Source organism: Choloepus didactylus, chromosome 14, assembly GCF_015220235.1.
Source record: "Choloepus didactylus isolate mChoDid1 chromosome 14, mChoDid1.pri, whole genome shotgun sequence".
Classification (NCBI taxonomy): Eukaryota; Metazoa; Chordata; class Mammalia; order Pilosa; family Megalonychidae; genus Choloepus; species Choloepus didactylus.
The window spans coordinates 88,996,007-89,016,362 of record NC_051320.1 but is presented as its reverse complement, the minus strand read 5'-3'; positions in this window follow the sequence as shown (position 1 = coordinate 89,016,362).

Genomic DNA, 20,356 nt, shown 5'->3' with positions numbered 1-20,356 from the left:
TAGAATCTTGAATTCGTGAGATTGTTGAGAAAGATGGGGCGACTCGGGCTGCTCACTTCCCGCAGCACCAGGAGGAGAAGCCTTGGAGGAGAAACCCCCTCGTCAGAGGCTGGTCCTTGCCTGGTCTCAAAAGAACCTGCAGCAGCCGAGTGCCTGGTGCAGGGCCCCTGCTTGCTGGAAACTCTAGATGGCAGCGCCGAGGGGAGGATCAGGTCCCCAGCTGGCTTCCCACGGTGCTGAGTCAGCAGGAGGCCCGTAAGGCAAGCTGGCGCCCCCGCAGTGGGTTAGCACCGATCTCCAGTTCCGATCAAGGAACAAAACCTGAGAGCCTTCAGTCCTGCAGAGGCCTCTTTGGTCTGGCGAACAGCCGGGGAGTCCTCATTTGAACTCTCCTTTCCTTCTTCTCCGGTTCCCAGACCTGCAAACGTGAGCACCGCGCAGGCACCTGTACCTGTGTCTGCACCTGCCGGGTTGTGGGAAGTAGCTTTCAGGAACTGGACTGGGCCTGCCTGGACCACAGGGTCTCTGGGTGTCCTCCTGGTCCAAATTAGGTCACTGGTCAACTCCAGAAGGGGACGATGATGATGACAGTCATAATCATGAAGACAATGTAATATTCTAGTCCAGGGGTTACCAACGTGGGCTTCGGGGCCAGACTGCCAGGATCAAACTCGACTCTCTCACTCTCCAGCTGTGTGATTTTCAATAGGTTACTTAACCTCTCTGTGCCACATTTCCCTTACCTGCTAAATGGAAATAACTACATCCACTTCATCAGGCTGTGGGGAGGATTACATAAATAATATGGCAAGCATTAGAGTGATGTCGAGCACAGAGTAAGCACTCAACAGATGTTAGCTCCATTAGATGACAGTGATGGTTGCCCAGGGCCAGCTTCACGGGTGTGTGAACTGTGTAGTTCCCAATCCCAGTCTGCTTTGGCCTCTGTTTCCCCGACTGGAAGGTTGAAACCGGCCATGGGAGGCCTGGGGTAGATTTGTTAGATTCATCTGCAGTAGAATTTTTTATAAAATCAAAATGCCTCAATTGAATTGTAAAACAGTTTGCAGCCCAAGAGGCAAAATGGTAGCTCATAAGCAAAATCCTGTTAACATATGTTTTGTTTAGTCAGTATGTTACACACTCATGTACACACATGCACACACATGCACATATGCACACACACAATCATATGCGTATATTATTTGAATTTGCTGCTGACACTTCTGAAATTTTACCTAAAATCCAAAATGTGTGGCGGCTTCCCTTAAGTCATCATTAAGTCTGGCAAATCTGGGCCTTCACTCCCCATGGCTGTTGGGCCAGATTGGAGGCACTGCTGCTCCTTTAGGTGGGGCGTGTGTTTCCAGCTAGCCGGGGTCCCCTCTGCTTCCTGGTCTGGGGGTCAGTGCCAGCTCCATTCTCCTGATATCTCTGACCCTGGCACCATCAGATGCCTGGACCCTGCGGGCTTCGAGCTTGTGACTTCTGGTTTTGATTCAGAGAAGAATCGAGAACACTGGGTGTAGAGCCAAAAAAGCAGGGTGTATCTCCCAGTTCTGCCCCTCCATCAGGCAGCCGTGGGTTTCCAAATCAGATGGGCAAACTGGACTGTGACTCCCAGATCTCTCTCCCTCAGCGGGTGACACTGCGTGAGATAGCTTATTTCTTCAGGTGTAGGAGGAGGAAAACACCACCACTCCTTCATCCTACCATCTTCTTCTATCAGTCGCTTTTCATTCTTGTCTCTTCCCCCCTCGTATGTCTGCAAGATATGACGTCCATGCACGTACGAAATGGAGACTAAGAAACTTCCCTGGATGCGAAATTGTAATTCAGACACTTAAGGACAACCTGTGAATCCTGTCTGTGTTTGGGGCAGGAGGAGCAGAGGACTGTGAGTTGAAGGCAAATTGCAGGGAGGGATTTCAGAAGATCCCTTCCCAGTTTGGGGTGACAAATGGGGCTCGGCAACGGGCCTAAGGATGACACAAGAGTGGTGGTTGATGTCAGTGAAACTGACTCTGGCCGGGCCATGCTGAGGGTGTGCACATCCCTGGGGAGGAGAGGACAGTATGTAAACTGAGGAGCCACCTGCTTGTCTCTCAGCCTAAGCAGCTGTGCTGTCGGGGCCCCCTCCAAAGTCAGGAGAGACCAAGAGAGGGGGGCTGGATGTTTCCCATCAACACCTGTAGCCCCAAGGTGGGCAGCAGCCGGTGAAGCAGGGGGTGAGAGGCACTGGGCAGATGTTGGAGATAAGCACACACACATGCACACACGCATACACACACGTCTTATATACTTTTTGAGCTGGCTGCTTGGGACACAATTATGCAATATGTGAAACAGAACAGCCCTTGTACATCTCACCAATTGGTGAGGTATCTGAGGGGAGGGGTTAGGAACCTCGAAATGGGCCTCAGACCCAGCTATTAAAAAGGTAGAGACCCAACAAGGTAATCGAATCAGAACTGTCAATGAGACCTCGTTTTACCTAGCAGCTGAGTCCCAGACATAGAGGACCTGCATATACATATTCTCGTGTTCTATTTTAATGTTTCCTGATGGTTGATTTAGTTAGGATCGGAGTTGAGTTTTTGGAAAGGAAGAAGAACACGATTCACTCACACCTGAAACTCAAAGCCAGTTGCCGGCAGCGCCATTTCACAGATGTAGAAAGGCGGGGTCAGGGAAAGTTTCTATTAGCAGGTGCCTGGGATATTGGGTTCAAACCAGGGTTCCCCAACTGCAGAACACCTTCTTAACAGTCTCTCTAGAAGTGCGCCCAACTGGGTAGCAAATGATACCATTGCAAGGACCTTGCAGTCACTTGTTTACAGCTCAGTAAACAGCAAAATAGCCATAACAATGGGGAGAAAATCAAACCTTGAACGTGAATTTTGGGATATACGTTTGCAAAACCTCACCTCCTGGGTCATTTTTTTTCCCCATCTTGGAAACTGTTTGCAGATTTCAAGAAGGAACAAATAAAGGGGGAGAGAGGGAGATAACAGTTTACCCACTCAGCAACCTAAGTCCTTGAAGGCTTCTGGGGGCTTGGAAGGTTGGCAAACGGTGACAATCCTCTTCTGCCTCCCCTAGAACTCTCTGATGCTGATCAGCAGAGACCAATAATCTTCCAGAACAAAGCTGCCAGAACCTTCTGGGAGCGCTCCTCCCCAGTGCTCCAGGAACCACCTGCTGGCATTTAGGCGGCTGCCACGGAGGGGATTTCAGACGCCAGGGAGGGCCTTCCCGCCAGGAGCCTTTAGTTAGGAGTAACATGAATACAAGTTACCTGGAGCCAGGATGGCTTTCCTCTTCAGTTACACATTGCCAATTTAAGCACAATAGCAGATTTATGGGCAACGAGAGATGGAAGCTTTACAAACCTCTCCAATCTAGTGAAGACAGCTGTGGCGGGAGCCGCCCTCCCTGTCCTCCCCAGCCTTCTCAGAGTCCCCATGCTTGCTGGGATTTGAATCCACGTTGGCCTGACACCCACTGTTTTGGGGGCTCCTAAGATGATTTCCAAGTTCTAGGAGCAAGCTTCTTCCCAGTTGACAAGCTGGCCAGTATGCAGGACGGACATGCTGGAGACCTGGGAGGTAGTGAGATCCATTTTGCACACGCTGATGTGCCCAGGAGGTGGCTCAGGAGAGAGATGTGGTCTGGGGAGAGGGATTTATAACTCTAAAGCACAGACAAACATAAGAGTCGTCACAGCCTTCTTCCCACTTTTTGGAAGATCACCGAATCCCCACATCCATTAATAGAGGCTGGCAAGTGGCGGGAAGGTGGCCAGGAGCCCCTGGTGATTTAGCGACAGCTGCAGGATCTACATTCTGGCACAGCAGACAACTTGGAGCCAGCCTGAGCCAACATTTGGGGGCTCTTCATGGTGTTTGCCATAAATAGAAGGCACAAGGCTGCTCCAGACAACGAGCCGCCTCTGACAGCTCCCTCCACCTCACTCACTCCTTACACTCAGGCCTGGGGCTCTGGAGGGCCTGGGGAGGAGAAAACATGAACTCGACCCCCCACCTCTCTCCCTCTCTTCCCTCGCGCCCTCTCTTCTCTTCCTTCATCCTTGACCCAGACTTGCAAGGATCCCCGACGGGGCCCTAGACTCTCTGCCAAGAGCGGAAGCCCGGAGGTGACACAGGAAGGAAGGAGGCAGGTCTGAGTGTCTATTGCCTGTTGGACGTTACCATGCAACACACACACACACACACACACACACACACAGATGCACAAACTCAGTTGCTTCCCCCTGTTTGAGTCACAGCTGGAAATATTTGGAGCTTGTTCACAGCAAGAAAGCCAATCCCTTTCTAAGAGTGTGACCAGCTGCAGAAAGCTGATGGGAAATTTTGTGTGTGTGTGTGTGTGTGTGTGTGTGTGTGTGTGTGTCTTTGTGTATGGAAGGACCTGGCCATCTTGGTGCTACACTCATTCCTTATTTATTGTTCTCTGCAAACTCTTAGGTACACAGTTAGCCCAGTTGTTGATAATAAATAGAAGCATTTATTTATTGTCTACTATGTGCCTGACATTGACATGTTATCTCATTAAATTCTTATTTAAAAAAAAAAAAAAAAAAAAAAAAACTGAGACCAGATTTCTTATTCCCATTTTGATAAATAAGGAAATTGAGGCCCCAAAACATTGATTGCTTGCATGGAGACATTCAGATGAAAAAGATCAGGAATTATCCAACAAGTGTTTATCAAGCACCTTTTAAGTGGCCGGCACGTGGACTCAAACCCAGCTCTGTCTGCTTCCAGGACTCGTGTTATTCCTGCTTTGCAAAACTGACTCTCTGCTTCCATTTAGGAAATGAACCGCGACTGAAATCTTGTTGTTTATTAAGAGATAGAGCCCCACCAGTTTTTTATTCATGCACTCATTCATTTACACAAGCACGTCTTCCTTCCTTCCTTCATTTCTTCATTCATTCAGCTGATTGGGTGCTCACTACATACTAAGCATTGCCCATTACGGGAAATTCACTGGTGACCCCAAATGGACACAGTTCTGGCTTTGGGAAGCCAACTCACTAGAAGGGGAGATGCACATTGATCTATTGACCCCAGATGTCAGGGTCAGTTACCAGTAAGGGCCTGGTCGGAAGAGAATGAGCCCCCTTAGAGTCTGGCATCAGGGAAACTGATTCAACTCTCTGGGTCTAGGAAATGCTTCCTCTGGGGAAGGGAGGTTAGAGCTGGGATCCAAGGCTAAGGAGGAGTTGCCTGGATGGGAGGGAGAGTTGGAGTTTCTGGGCCAGAAGGAGCAGAGTGTGCACAGGCCTGGAGCTGAGGAGGAAGGTAACTGCTTCATGGGTGGTGGATAAGATATCCCCACCTGCCGGTCCCACCAGCCTCCCAGCCTCACCACAATCCAACACTGTCTCCAAATCTGCCCCATGTCGATCAACAAGAGCTCCTGGGTCCCCGGGTAAGACTCCTTTCTGCCCTCACACCCCAATTCTATCAATTACCAAGGCTCTGGTTGAGATTTTATTCTCTGTTGGGATAAATGAAATTGCACCATTCAATCATTTAACAAATACTTATCGTGGGCCTACTAGGTGGCAGACACGCCTTATCACCAGGGACACGGACAGCCACGTCAGGCTGATCCCTGCCCTCATGGAGACAGGTGCGTGGAAAGCCAAACATTTTTCCAACTTTTTCTACCATCTGTCCCCCTGCCTCCAGCCCTGTTCCCTCCTCTTCATACTCCACACTTGGCTAGCGTGAGCTACAGAGTGCAAATTGACAATGTGGAGCCTCTACCTAAGACCGTTTAAAGGGTGTCCATTATCCACAGGCTAAAGCCCAGTTATCCCAACACAGCACTCACGGGCCCCCATGATCTCACCCCTTCTCCTATGTCCATCTCCTGCTCTCCCAGGCTACATGTAAAAAAATGCAGACACTCGCACAACAGATCTTAGAGAGTTGTATTATATAAGGGAAAGTTCAAGGAACATGAACCCTTGGGCACCATTTGCCACCTTTTTCTCCCCTCCTTGCTTTTCATTTAGTCCTGTGATGTATCATGAGATGGGCCATGTGATGCTTTAGAGGTTGGTAACAAAAAAATGAATAACATGCAATTTTTAAACAAACCAGTGGAGAATAAAATCTTTGCTGAGTCTAAGGTAGGGTTTTCCTGCTTTCCCAGAGATAGATTTAACCCTTCCTCAGCCTGAAGGTCTCATGGTTGTCCAATGCCTGGGGATAATTACTAAAGTGGCCTGGAGGTGGTTGTCAGCTGCCAGCTCTAATTGCCTTAATGAAAACACTTTATCCTTATCTGCTTTGGGCTAATCTCTGGAAAGGCCTGAGGTCACCTTTTCCAGTATCTCAAGTAGCTCTCAGTAACCCTTCCCTCTCAAGTTCAGGAACAAATAATAAAGGACCTTTTAAGAGTCCAGTATCTATTCTGTGACTTTTTCAAATCAGGATTTTTTTTTCTTTATCTTAGAAATATTTTTAGAGATAATTTCAAATTAACTTTTATTTGCTGACCATAGGCCTTTTAAAAATACATGAATTCTTGTAAACTTAGAGTCCAGCCTCTGCCAGAAAGAAAACATAAGGGGCAGGTGGACTAATGTGTGGAAAGAACACAGCTTGAGATTGGACAGAACTGGATTTGAATCTTGGCTACATCATGTCCTGGCTGTGTGGCCTTGGCAAGTTATCCACCCTCTCTGAGCATTGGTTTATTCATGCATAAAATAGGAATCATGAGATCTGTCCATGGAGTATGGTTTGAGGATGAAAGGAGGCCTAGAGCTCACCCATGAAAGAACTGATTCAAGATTAATGAGAACATAAATCATTCTCTTTGCAGCTGGTAAGCTGATTCCACTGCTGGCTAGAGCTGGCTGATATGTGGCATGCATGCTGTCACTTCCAATTCCCATACCCTCAGCAGGCATTACTAATCAGCCACAGAACTCTGTTCTCCTGAGTCTAAGAGTGGCCTCAGAATTCTTTCTGCATACACTCTCTGCAGTCTCACTATCTGAGTTGCCCATGATATAAGACTTATTGTCATGTTGACCCCTGGCCCTCCTCAGCTCAGAAACTGGGCATGGCTGAAGCTGTGTGGGTAGACCCAGGGACTTCCTATAGGGGTTTCTATCCATTCCACTTCTCAGACCAGAGACCCATAAGCAGCCAGAACAGAACTGGACTGTTTGTCTAGCTCCCCCATTTTATAGGTTAAGAAAACTAGGAAAGAAGCAAGAGGTTCAAGCAAACCTCCTGGCTTCTGCTGTCACCTACCAGCCAGCCAAGCTCGTTAAAGTGCAACCTTGTGACAGCAACCCCGGGGGTTCCTGATGTTCTTCAGTGCTCCCTAAGAGCATGACAAGGCTCAGTGCCTAAAGAGGAAGGCAAGCCTAGGACTGGGCCTGGCTCCTTCATGGGTGCCCAGGTTAGAAGGACATTGCCTTGGACTCCAGAGGAGTTGGCCAAGGCCCTTAGGGAAGGGAGATCACATCACCTCCCAGCCCAGCAGGAGCATGGGTGGTAGAGTCTCAATCGCCAAGACGCTTTGCTCGGCCACTAAAGCCCTGGAGAGATCTGGGACATTTCACCCCATCTCTCTGGAACTCCTCCTCTCACTAAAGGAGCTCCTAACTCCTGACTTGCTGAGTGCTCAGACCATCAAAAGATATAACGATACGGAAGCCATGAGCATGGGCCCTGGCTTAGACCAGGTGTTCTGTTCATGTGTGATTCTGGGATGGGGTGGGACATAGGTCTACAAGGGTCCTCTCCCTGGGAGTGCTCTCCTCTGACTTTGGCAGTCATGCCTGGGTGAAATCCCATGATAAAATCACTGTGCTAGGTAGATTTGAAAGGAAAAGGCATTAGGAGGGAATCAGAAGATGGAGGTGGGCAGCCAGAACAAGGGTAAGGAGAAGCTGAAGAAGGAATTCCAAGTTGTTTGAGTTAGGACATGGGTTTGGCTGGGTAGCAGTGACTTAGCCACTGGGTGTCTTAAATGCTTCATGGGATCCTCTACAAACCAGCCTCCTCTTGCTCCACATTCCTCTGCCACGTGCTGTGCTCTCAGCCATTTCGATCTGCTGGCAGTTCCTTCAAACATGAGGGTGTGCTGAACCTTTGTGCCTTTTCTCTTGCAAAAGTTTGGTTTTAGCTGCATCAGATGATCCATACTATTGTAATAAGAGAGAGAGAAGGAAGCAAGAGTGGCTGGGAGAGGGCAGGGCAAGATGGTGGAGTGGTGAGGAGCAGAATTTCGTCTCTCCCCTAGAGCAGCTGGCAATTACCCAAGAAATATATGAAACAGTGCTTTTGGGGCCTCCAGTAACCAGTCACACATTGGACGCAAGTTTGGAATTGGAGGAAAAGCTGAGATCACAGCGAACATTGTAAGTTCCCCGGACCAGGGGTCTGGCGCCCCTCCCCACCCAGACCTCACAGACTGTCTTGCTGCCGGCTCCCTGAAAGGGGGGGAAAAAAAAACAAAAAACAGCAATCTGCTGAGGGCAAGAAGGGAGGCTCAACCCAGCCTCAACTGCAGAATTAATTAACAAATTAATTAACTAATTTTGGGAGCTGGGGTGCTAAAGAAGGGCTGGGCTCCGAAAAGTGGGGGCACGTAAAAGCGGGCACCCATTACCAGACTCCAAAAAAGCCATTTTTTTTTCCCCTACATTTTGTCCCTTCTGGCTTCTCACTGATCCCTTATCTTTTTGCATTTCAATAGCCCCTGGCAGGGGTGGAACTGAAGCGGTTGGAGAATAATTATCAGACAATAGCCCAAAGCATATCTTTAAATGCTCTATTCTGACACTGACAAAACTTCCAGGCTGGGGAAAGACTTTTAAAAGAGACTCTTTTTTTTTTTTTTCTTTTTTCTTTTTCTTGTTTTTCTTTTCTATTTTTTTTTTTTAATCTAAAAGTAATATATGTGGTTATTTTCTATTGGAAAGCCCGGGTTGAGGGACTAGGCTGGGCTTGGAGGGACACAGAGTACCCACAGCGTCTTTGAGTTCTGTATTCAGTACTGAAGGCCTCCACCCCCGTCTTTAATTGGCAACTCAGGCTGACCAAGGAATCTACCTGGAGAGGCCCCAAAGAGGAGAGGGGAGAAGGGAATAGTGCCCCTGAGAGACAACTGGAGTTCTGAGGATTGTAAGAGTGGAGAGTGGAAGGAGGTCCAGCTCAACTGGCAGTCCTCCCTCTGGGAACTCAGACCCCAGGGGCTGGAATTCAGATTCCGGCTTCAGTCAGCCACGCCCCGGACAGGATCAGAGTCACCAGGAGAACTAAAGTCCCCATACCTCCTTACACTGGTGGGAGAGCTGCGTGCTGGCAAGCGCCACCTGCTGGACAGGAGAGGAAAAGCACCAATTCTAAAGGCCTCATAGGAGGGTCTTATTCTCAGGAAAACTCCATACCCTCCCAATGAGACCTGGGCCTCACTAGACTGGGAAAATCTGACTACGGTCGACCATATCTGAGGAGACCCACTCACAAAAAGGTTACATAGAGGCAGAGCAAGAAACAGAAAAACAAGAGGGGAGAAATTCTGATCAACTAAATAGAACCTAAGTTAGAGGTCTAGAATAAGTTGAACTGAATAACAGAGGCCAGAGAACAAAGCCAACCAACAAGAAAACCACTAGGTAAAAGATAGAAAACAAGCTTCAAAATAAACTAATCAACAAAATCAGATGCCTAGACAACTTAAGATAACAAGCCATACCAGGAAACACGAAAACATGGACCAGCCAAAGGAACAAACTAACAGCTCAGCTGAGACACAGGAGTGGAGGCAACTAATGCTAAATAAATTCAATGAAATGAAGGAAGATATAGCAAAAGAGCTGAAGGATATAAAGAAAACACTGGATGACCATAAAGAAGAATTCATAAACTTAAAAAAACAAATGGCAGAACTCATGGGAATGAAGGCCACAGTGGAGGAGATGAAAAACACAATGGAGGGACACAACAGTAGATTTGAACAGGCAGAAGAAAGGATCAGTGAACTGGAAGACAGATCATTCGAATTCATACACACAAAAGAACAGATGGTGAAAAAAATGGAAAAATATGAGCAGGGTCTTAGGGAGCTGAGTGACAACATGAAATGCACAAATATATGTGTTATGGGTATCTCAGAAGGAGAAGAGAGGGGAAAAGGGGCAGAAAGAGTAATAGAAGACATATTCACTGAAAATTTCCCAACTACTATAAAAGACAGAAAATTAGAGATTCAAGAAGTACAACGTACCCCAAATAGAATAGATCCCAATAGACCTACTCCAAGACACTTACTAGTCAGATTGTCCAATGTCAAAGACAAAGAGAAGATTCTGAAAGCAGCAAGAGAAAAGCGATCCATCACATACAAGGGAAGGTCAAGAAGACTATGTACAGATTTCTCTGCAGAAACCATGGAGGCAAGAAGACAGTGGCATGATGTATTTAAGATACTGAAAGAGAAAAACTGCCAACCAAGAATTCTATATCCAGCAAAACTTTCCTTTGAAAATGAGGGAGAGATTAAAACATTTTCAGACAAACAGACACTGAGAGAGTTTGTGAATAAGAGACTGGCACTACAAGAAATACTAAAGGGAGTGCTACAGGCTGATAGAAAAAGACAGGAGAGAGAGAGTTGGAGAAGAGTGCAGAAATGAAGATTATCAGGAAAGGTAAAAGGAGAGGAAAAAATAAGAAATGACATATAAATTCCAAAAAACAAAATGGTAATAGAATGTACTGCCCTTACAGTAATAACACTAAACGTAAATGGATTAAACTCCCCAATAAAGAGACACAGACTGGCAGAATGGATTAAAAAACAGGACCCATCTATATGCTGTCTACAAGAAACTCACTTTAGACACAAGGACAAACATAGACTGAAAGTGAAAGGTTGGAAAAAGATATTTCATGCAAACAACAACCAGAAAAAAGCAGGAGTAGCTATATTAATATCAGACAAATTAGACTTCAAAAGCAAAACAATTAAAAGAGACAAAGAAGGACACTATATATTAATAAAAGGGTCAATTCATCAAGAAAACATAACAATCATAAATATTTATGCACCAAGCCAGAATGCCCCGAAATACATGAGGCAAACACTGCGATCACTGAAAGGAGAAATAGATACCTCTACAATAATAGTTGGAGACTTCAATACACCACTCTCATCAATGGATAGAACATCTAGACAGAGGATCACTAAAGAAACAGAGATGTTGAATTGTACGATAAATGAACTAGACTTGACAGACATTTATAGAACACTACATCCAACAACAGCAGGATACACTTTTTTCTCAAGTGCTCATGGAACATTCTCTAAGATAGACCACATGTTGGGTCACAAAGCAAGTCGCAACAAATTTTAAAATATTGATATTATACAAAACACTTTCTCAGACCACAATGGAATGAAGTTGGAAATAATAAAAAGGCAGAAGGTCATAAAATTCACAAACATATGGAGGCTAAACAACACCGTCTTAGAAAACCAGTGGGTAAAGGAAGAAATTACAAGAGAAATTAGTAAATACCTCGAGGCAAATGACAATGAAAACACAACTTATCAAAACTTATGGGATGCAGCAAAGGCGGTGCTGAGAGGGAAATTTATTGCCCTAAATGCCTATATTAAAAGAGAAGAGAGAGCAAAAATTGAAGAGTTAACTGCTCACCTGGAGGAATTGGAGAAAGAACAGCAAACTAACCCCAAAGCAAGCAGAAGGGAAGAAATAACAAAGATTAGAGCAGAAATAAATGCAATTGAGAACAGGAAAACAATAGAGAGAATCAACAAAACCAGAAGTTGGTTCTTTGAGAAAATCAATAAAATCGATGGACCACTGGCTAGGCTAACAAAAGAAAAAAAGAGAGAGCAGATGCAAATAAATGCAATCAGAAATGGGAAAGGAAACATACCTACCGACCCTGCAGAAATTAAGGAGATAATGAGAAGATACTATGAGCAACTATATGCTAATAAACTAGACAACTTAGATGAAATGGACAACTTCCTAGAAAAGCATAAACAACCAACATTAACTCAAGAACAAATAGATGACCTCAACAAACCAATCATAAGTAAAGAGATTGAGTCAGTCATCAAAAAGCTCCCAAAAAGGAAAAGCACAGGACCAGATGGTTTCACATGTGAATTCTACCAAGCATTCAAGAATGAATTAGAACCAATCCTGCCCAAACACTTCAAAAAAATTGAAGAAGAGGAAAAGCTACCTAACTTTTTCTATGAAGCCAACATTACCCTAATACCAAAACCATTCAAAGATACTACAAAAAAAGAAAATTATAGACCAATTTCGTTAATGAATATAGACAAAAAAATCCTCAACAAAATACTCGCAAATCGAATCCAGCAGCACATTAAAGGCATTATACACCACGACCAGGTGGGATTTATTCCAGGTATGCAAGGCTGGTTCAACACAAGAAAATCAATTAATGTAACACACCACATCAATAAATCAAAGCAGAAGAACCACATGATCATCTCGATTGATGCAGAAAAGGCATTTGACAAAATTCAACATCCTTTCCTGATGAAAACACTTCAAAGGATAGGAATAGAAGGGAACTTTTTCAATATGATAAAGGCAATATATGAAAAACGCACAGCTAACATCACACTCAATGGGGAGAGACTGAAAGCTTTTCCTCTAAGATCAGGAACAAGACAGGGATGCCCACTATCACCATTGTTATTCAACATTGTGCTGGAAGTTCTAGCTAGAGCAATTAGGCAAGAAAAAGAAATAAAAGGCATCCAAATTGGAGAGGAAGAAGTAAAACTTTCACCATTTGCAGATGACATGATTCTGTATGTAGGAAATCCAGAAAAATCTACAGCAAAGCTACTAGAACTAGTCAATGAATACAGCAAAGTAGCAGGCTACAAGATCAATACGCAAAAATCTGTAGTGTTCCTATACACAAGTAATGTGCAACAAGAGGAGGAAATCAAGAAAAAAATCCCATTTGCAATAGCAACCAAAAGAATCAAGTATTTAGGAATATACTTAACCAAGGACACAAAAGGCCTTTACATAGAAAACTATAAGAAACTGCTAAAAGAAATTGAACAAGACCTAAAAAAATGGAAGAACATACCATGTTCATGGATTGGAAGACTAAATATAGTTAAGATGGCAATTTTACCTAAACTGATTTACAGATTCAACGCAATACCAATTCAAATCCCAACAACTTACTTTACAGAAATAGAAAAACCAATAACTAACATTATTTGGAAGGGTAAGGTGCCCCGAATAGCCAAAAATATCTTGAGAATGAGGAATGAAGTGGGAGGTCTCACACTACCTGACTTTGAAGCATATTACAAAGCTACAGTGCTCAAAACAGCATGGTACTGGCATAAGGACAGATATACTGATCAATGGAATCGAATTGAGTGCTCAGAAGTAGACCCTCGCATCTACGGACAACTGATCTTTGATAAGACACTGAAGCCGAAGCAACTAGGAAGGAGCAGCCTTTCAATAAATGGTGTTTGGAGAACTGGATATCCATTTCCAAAAGAATGAAAGAGGATGTCCATCTCACACCTTATACCAAAATTAACTCAAAGTGGATCAAAGACCTAAACATTAGCACCAAGAACATAAAACTGTTAGAAGAAAATGTAAGGCAATATCTTAAAGATCTTGTGATAGGAGGTGGTTTCTTAGACCTCACACCCAAGGCACGAGCAACCAAAGAACAAATAGACAAATGGGATCTCCTCAAAATTAAACACTTTTGTACATCAAAGGACTTTGTCAGAAAAATAAAAAGGCAACCTACACAATGGGAGATGATATTTGGAAACCACATATATAATATGTAATATATATAAAGGAATCCTGCATCTCAATAACAGAAAGACAAACAATCCAATTAAAAAATGGGCAAAAGACATGAACAGACATTTTTCTGAAGAGGAAATACAAATGGCTCAGAACCATATGAAAAAATGCTCAACTTCACTGGCTATTAAGGAACTTCAAATCAAAACCACAATGAGATATCATCGCACACCTACCAGAATGGCCATTATCCAAAAAACAGAAAGTGACAAGTGCTGGAGAGGATGTGGAGAAAGAGGCACACTTATTCATTGTTGGTGGGAATGTAGAATGGTGCAACCACTCTGGAAGACAGTGTGGAGGTTCCTCAGGAAGCTAAATATAGATTTGCCATATGACCCAGCTATTCCATTGCTAGGTATATACTCAGAGGAACTGAAACTTAAGACACAAACAGACATTTGTAAACCAATGTTTATTGCAGCATTATTCGCAATTGCCAAGAGATGGAAACAGCCCAAATGTCCATCAAAGGACGAGTGGATAAACAAACTGTGGTATATACACTTGATGGAATATTATGCAGCTGTAAGACAGAACAAAGACATGGATCATGTAATAATGTGGATGAACCTTGAGGACATTATGTTGAGTGAAGTTAGCCAGAAACAAAAGGACAGATTCTGTATGGTCTCACTAATATGTACAGACATTAATGAACAAACTTTGGGAGTTAAAAGCTGACAACACAGGCAACCAGGAGATAGAAAGACGGCAGAGATCAGCCATTTGATGCCGAAGGACTACAGAATGTTTAGGATTGATTGCATAGATCCAGAAATAGATAGCATAATACTGTGTGATGGAAGCACGGTATTGTAAGTACACTGAACAAAGATGTCTGTGAGTAAAGCTGAAAGAGGTGGGATAGGAGAATGTATGACACCAGAGGTAAAGATAGATGATAAAGACTGGGACTGTATAACTTGGCAAAAACTGGAGTGGCCAATGACTGTTACTAAATATACAAATATAAAAATGTTCTTGCATGTGGGAAAGCAAATGAATGTCAACCATGTAGAAATTTGAAAAGGGGTTGGTATTCAGGAAAAAACATAATCAAAGCAAACTGGAGTCTATGGTCAACAGTAACATTGTAATATACCTCCATTAAATGTAACAAAGGCAATATGCCAATGCTAAATGTATATGAGAGGGGGATATAGGGGAGGAATATGGGATTCTTGGTAATGGTGTTATTTGCTGTCTTACTAGTATATTGTATTGTATGACCAGTTATTTTTCTTTTTATCATTTTTTTCTTATTGCTAAAAAAAAACAATTTTTCTTGTAGTAATCAGTATGTTCAAGTGCTGATTGTGGTGATAAATGTACAACTTTATGATGATACCATGAACAACTGATTGTACACTGTGGATAAATGTATGGTATGTGAATATAACTCTATAAAATTGTAGGAAAATATATATATAGGAGTAAAAGTGTTGGAGAAAACATGGTGAGAGGGATGATGCCTCACCAATATGGACTAACTACAATGTGTAAACTCAGAGTTGAATCTTAGAACATAGCCTAATGTGGACATAATAATTGTAATAGTCCCTAGATTGTAAGCTCTTACAGCATTTAACTCTATCCCTGAATTGTAATGCCTATCTCTAAACTTTGAGATGCTGATCCCCTAGCGTATAACCTGATTTGTCTCTGGAACAATGCATATCTCCGAGACACCTGGAACACAGAGCTAGAGCTCGGCAGATATGAATGTCAGTATTAGTGCATACAGCCACTGTCAAAAAAAAAAAAGCTGGAAAAGGGCCCAGACTTCAATTAGTGATATGAATGAAGCAGGTCTGGTTAAGACCAGGGCAAGCCAGGCCAAAGGGTAAAGGTTGAAACTGATTGTGTTTTAAAACTTCAACTTCCATATGAGACCAAGGGAATAGATGTCTATTTGGTGCAGGATCTAAATTTTCTAAACGGTACAACTCTACAGTCGATTTGTTCAAACACCACAATTGCATGGAACTTTGAATAGGAAGTGAGATACGGTAGGTTAGTATAGGCTGGAGTGAAATAGTGACACATCCCAGAGTAATTTGGGCAGATAATTAAAAATATATTTACAGCCTCCCCCTCCCCAGCCCCGAGGATCTGGGGGAAGGTGCGAATTTGTTGGACATCCTCACCTGGACTGGTGTTGATGTTGTCACAAACATTGGGACTGGCAGTTTGATGTGCTGAGCCCTCGAGCATGGGACTTGCCCTTATGAAGCTCATTACCACAAAGGAGAGTCTAAACTTGCATTTAATGGTGCCTAAGAGTCTCCCCCTGAGTACCTCTTTGTTGCTCAGATGTGGCCCTCTCTCTCTCTAACTGAGCCATCTCGACAGGTGAACTTGCTGCCCTCCCCTCTACGTGGGACCTGACTCCCAGCGGTGTAAATCTCCCTGGCAATGCAGAATATGACTCCCAGGGATGAATGTGGACCCGGCATCGTGGGACCGAGAGTATCTTCTTGACCAAAAGGGGGATGCAAAATGAGACGAAATAGTTTCAGTGGCTGAGAGATTTCAAATGGAGTCGAGAGGTCACTCTGGTGGACATTCTTATGCGCTATATAGATAACACCTCTTAGGCTTTAATGGATTGGAATAGCTAGAAGTAAATACCTGAAACTACCAAACTCCAACCCAGCAGTCTGGACTCCTGAAGACAATTATATAAGAATGTAGATTACAAGGGGTGACAGTGTGATTGTGAAGACCTTGTGGATCACACCCCCTTTATCTAGTGTATGGATGAGTAGAAAAATGGGGATAAAAACTAAAGGACAAATGGGGTGGGATGGGGGGATGATTTGGGTGTTCTTTTTTCACTTTTATTTCTTATTCTTGTTCTGGTTCTTTCTGATGTAAGGAAAATGCTCAGAGATAGATTGTGGTGATGAACGCATAACGATGTTATCATACTGTGGACAGTGGATTGTATACCATGGATGATCGTATGGTGTGTGAATGTATTTCAATAAAATGGAATTTAATAAAAAATAAATAAATAAATAAAAAGAGTGGCTGGGAGAGAAAGGGAGAGAGAGGGAGAGGGAAGGGTGAGAGAGGAAGGGCAAGGGAGAAGAGGGAGAGGGGGAAAGGGAGAAAGAGAAAAAGAGAGAGGGAGAAGGAGGGGAGGGAGAGGGAGAGAGATCTAAAGACTACACCCAGCTCCCTGTCCCACCTCTTCCACCTCTTCCACCGCTGTCTGTGCACAGGTTCCTTCTGCGCTGCTCCAGATAGCAGGTTAGGTACTTGGCAGCAGAGAAATTGCCATAAGCAGTTGCATTGGTCAGGGTTTAGACTACAGACGGAAAAAAAAAAAAAAAAAAAACCAACTAAAAATCAATACCTGATCAAACAGTAAAATATTTATTGAAACTTAGCTTGCATCATCTTGGGAAGGGCCCAATACCCAGGCTTAGGTTCTATGTGCCCAGGAACAATGTAGCCAAGGGAGAGGCCCAGCTGTACCTCAGACCCAGGAGGGACCCACGGCTGGGGGTTCACTTGGCACCTGTGATGCTGGGGGGTGAGATGCTGGAAACCCCCCAGGACTGACCCCAGAAGACCCAAATATCATCTCTATCAGGACAATCAGACACCTTGCACAGGGCAGCCACTTCTCACTGCCACCCCCAAATGCCTGGCAGGTCCTGGGTCCCAGGCAGAAACCTGGATGCAAGAGGGTTTACGGAACATAGACTTTGCTTCATTCAGTTTAATTTTGCACTTTCTGGCCTTTATTGTAAAGGCATGTTGGAAGGGGTTGGGAATAGGTTTTGAATGAGCTTATCTTTAGGATCTGTCAGGGTATTATTGTTACTAACAAATATAAATATAACTCTTTGAGCATCCACTACAGGCTCAGCATTTCCCTCTGTTATCACCCTTAAACCTCTATACCACGCGTGGTCAATATCATCATCTCCATTTTACCAATGATGCAACCGAAACTGAGAAACTAAATGATCTGCCCAATATTCTGTGTCACATGAATGACACAGTCAGACTCAACCCACATTGATTTGCCTCTGAAGTCAATCTGCCCTGTGCACTCTGCACGAGGTAAGGAGGAGTTTCTTGGGAGCTGCTGAGCCGGAGAGCTGCTGAAACAGGGCGGCCTGTTCTTGGCAGCCCTGGAGCAGAGATTGGGCTATCCAGTGGTCTGTCCTGCTAGTTCCGGGATTCCTGCCCTTTGTTGGAGGGCCTTCTAAGATCCCCTGAGAGTAAGAAATTCTCTAAACCTTTGATCTGTCCATCTGAGCTGCTGCCCAAAGAGGGTTAAGGGATGAATTGTGGGGAAAGTTAATTTAACCTGGCCACAAGCCAAGAAATAGAGCAGGCTCTTTGCCAGAAGACCTACTGCAATTGGAAGACAAGGCCATCTCATTCACTATTGCCCATGGCAATTCGATCCTTATTAAAGTAGAATGTGCAATTGTAATGCGGACATTGTTGCCATTCATAAAGGATCTTATTAAAATGATTGCAAGGCAAGTACAGAGTCCCTCTTAAATATGTCATTAAATAGCCTCCATGATGTTAAGTGTGGAGAGCCGTCTCCCGGGACGGGCATAGCGCATGCGCTGTAAACCTGCTCCAAAGTCCCCCCGCCCATCGAATGAGCCAAGATGGCGCCCATATCCTGCTTCCGCTTATGACGTGCACACTCACTATTCCTATCTGCCAATTGAGTGCATATGCGCGGCGCTAGATCATTGGTTATGAGTAGAGTACTTAAGAGTTTGCCCAAGCGAACCTCGGGGAGACAGCCCACTAGGAGCCGTACCTGACGGCCACATCGAGGCTGCTCTCCCGCGAGGCACTCTGCCCCGCGTGGAAACCTGTAACAGAGAATGCTTATCTAGCTTCAGTAAAAGACTTGCTCTCGCAACCGCCGTGTGGCTCGGGTCGTGACTTCCAGCCAGGTCAGTTTGCGTGGTCTGCATCTCTCTCTCTCTCATCCCTTGTTTCTCCCCTCGCCGGCCGGGGGAACAGGGGTCGAGCGGGGCGGCGCCGGACAAGTGGTGGCCCGTACGGGGAACGCTCCTCCTCCTGCCTCGCTCTCGACGGTCCCTCTGTGAGGAGAGCAGCGCTGCGCATCGAGCTTACGGCGGACTTCCCGCGCCTGATCAACGCGAGAAGGTGAGTGCGTCTTATTACATGATAGTTAGGGCCCGTGGGTTTTCAGGTGACCCCGGGGGACTCGGAAGAGCTCTCCGAGTGACTGAAGTATAGTGCCGACTGCAATCATGGGGCAGTCCGGAAGTTCACCTCTCTTAGCTCCCTTAAAGAACCTTTTGAAACAACGGGGTATCTCGGTCAGGAAAAGCTCCCTTCAGCGTTTTCTTGATGATGTTGATACTTTTGCCCCTTGGTTTGCCTGCACCGGCAGCCTTAGCCTACCCTCTTGGATGAAGCTCGGTCGCGACATAGACCGAGCGCGCCAGACGGGCGTGTGTATGGACCCGATTCTAGTACCCATATGGGAGACCGTCCGTGCGGTCCTTGAACTAGAATCGGCTGCCGGCCTAAGCCCGTCCTCTGCCTTGCAAGAAGCACGGTGCGCGCTCCAAGAAACCCAGTCAGTTTCGTCAGCGGACGGCTCCTATAAGGGCAAACCGCCGGAGTCCAGTGACTCTGACTCAGAGTCAGATAGCGATACTGGCGAGGAGGCGGAAGCATCCCCGCTACTTGAGTGGGAGGAGCCTCCCGCCACACCCGTGCGGCCTTCCGCCCCGCCAATGTCTACCGCTGCACCCCCAGGGACACCCCAGCTCCCAACTGACGCCTTGGGCGGTCCCACCAAAGGACCTCGCCGAGAGCTCCCTCTAGTGGCCATGCCCAGTAAATGTAATTATCCTTTGCTGCCAGACCCGGAAACCCCGATGGGCCGGTCAGGGGAGGGGCAACCTTTGCCGTACCCCCCGCCCGAGTACACAGGCCCTCAGGACCCTTTGCCATTAGGTAGTGGTGGGAGACATTTCTGGAGATGGAACCCTTTCACAACATTTAGACCTTTTGGCATGCTGGGTGGCTACCAGCCACTTGAGCCGCAGCCAGTCTCAGAAATGTACCCGGTTATTATCAATCCCCAAGGTGGCAATCAGCACGAATCATATGATTACAAACTATTGAGGGAATTGAGGCAGGCCGTCCATCAGTATGGCCCCAATGCCCCTTATACCTTGAACATGATCGAGAACCTCTCTGCTCTAAATCATACACCCGCAGATATTTTTCAGCTAGCCCGTGCTTGCTTGCCGTCAGGCCGATTCATAGATTGGAAAGCATGGTTTGAGGAGTTAGCTGAAGAGCAGGCCGCAAGGAATGCGGCGGGGAGATGTGGCGGGTGGAATGCTGACATGCTGTTGGGGAGAGGCGCCCATGCCCAGAACCAAACGGGTTTCCCAC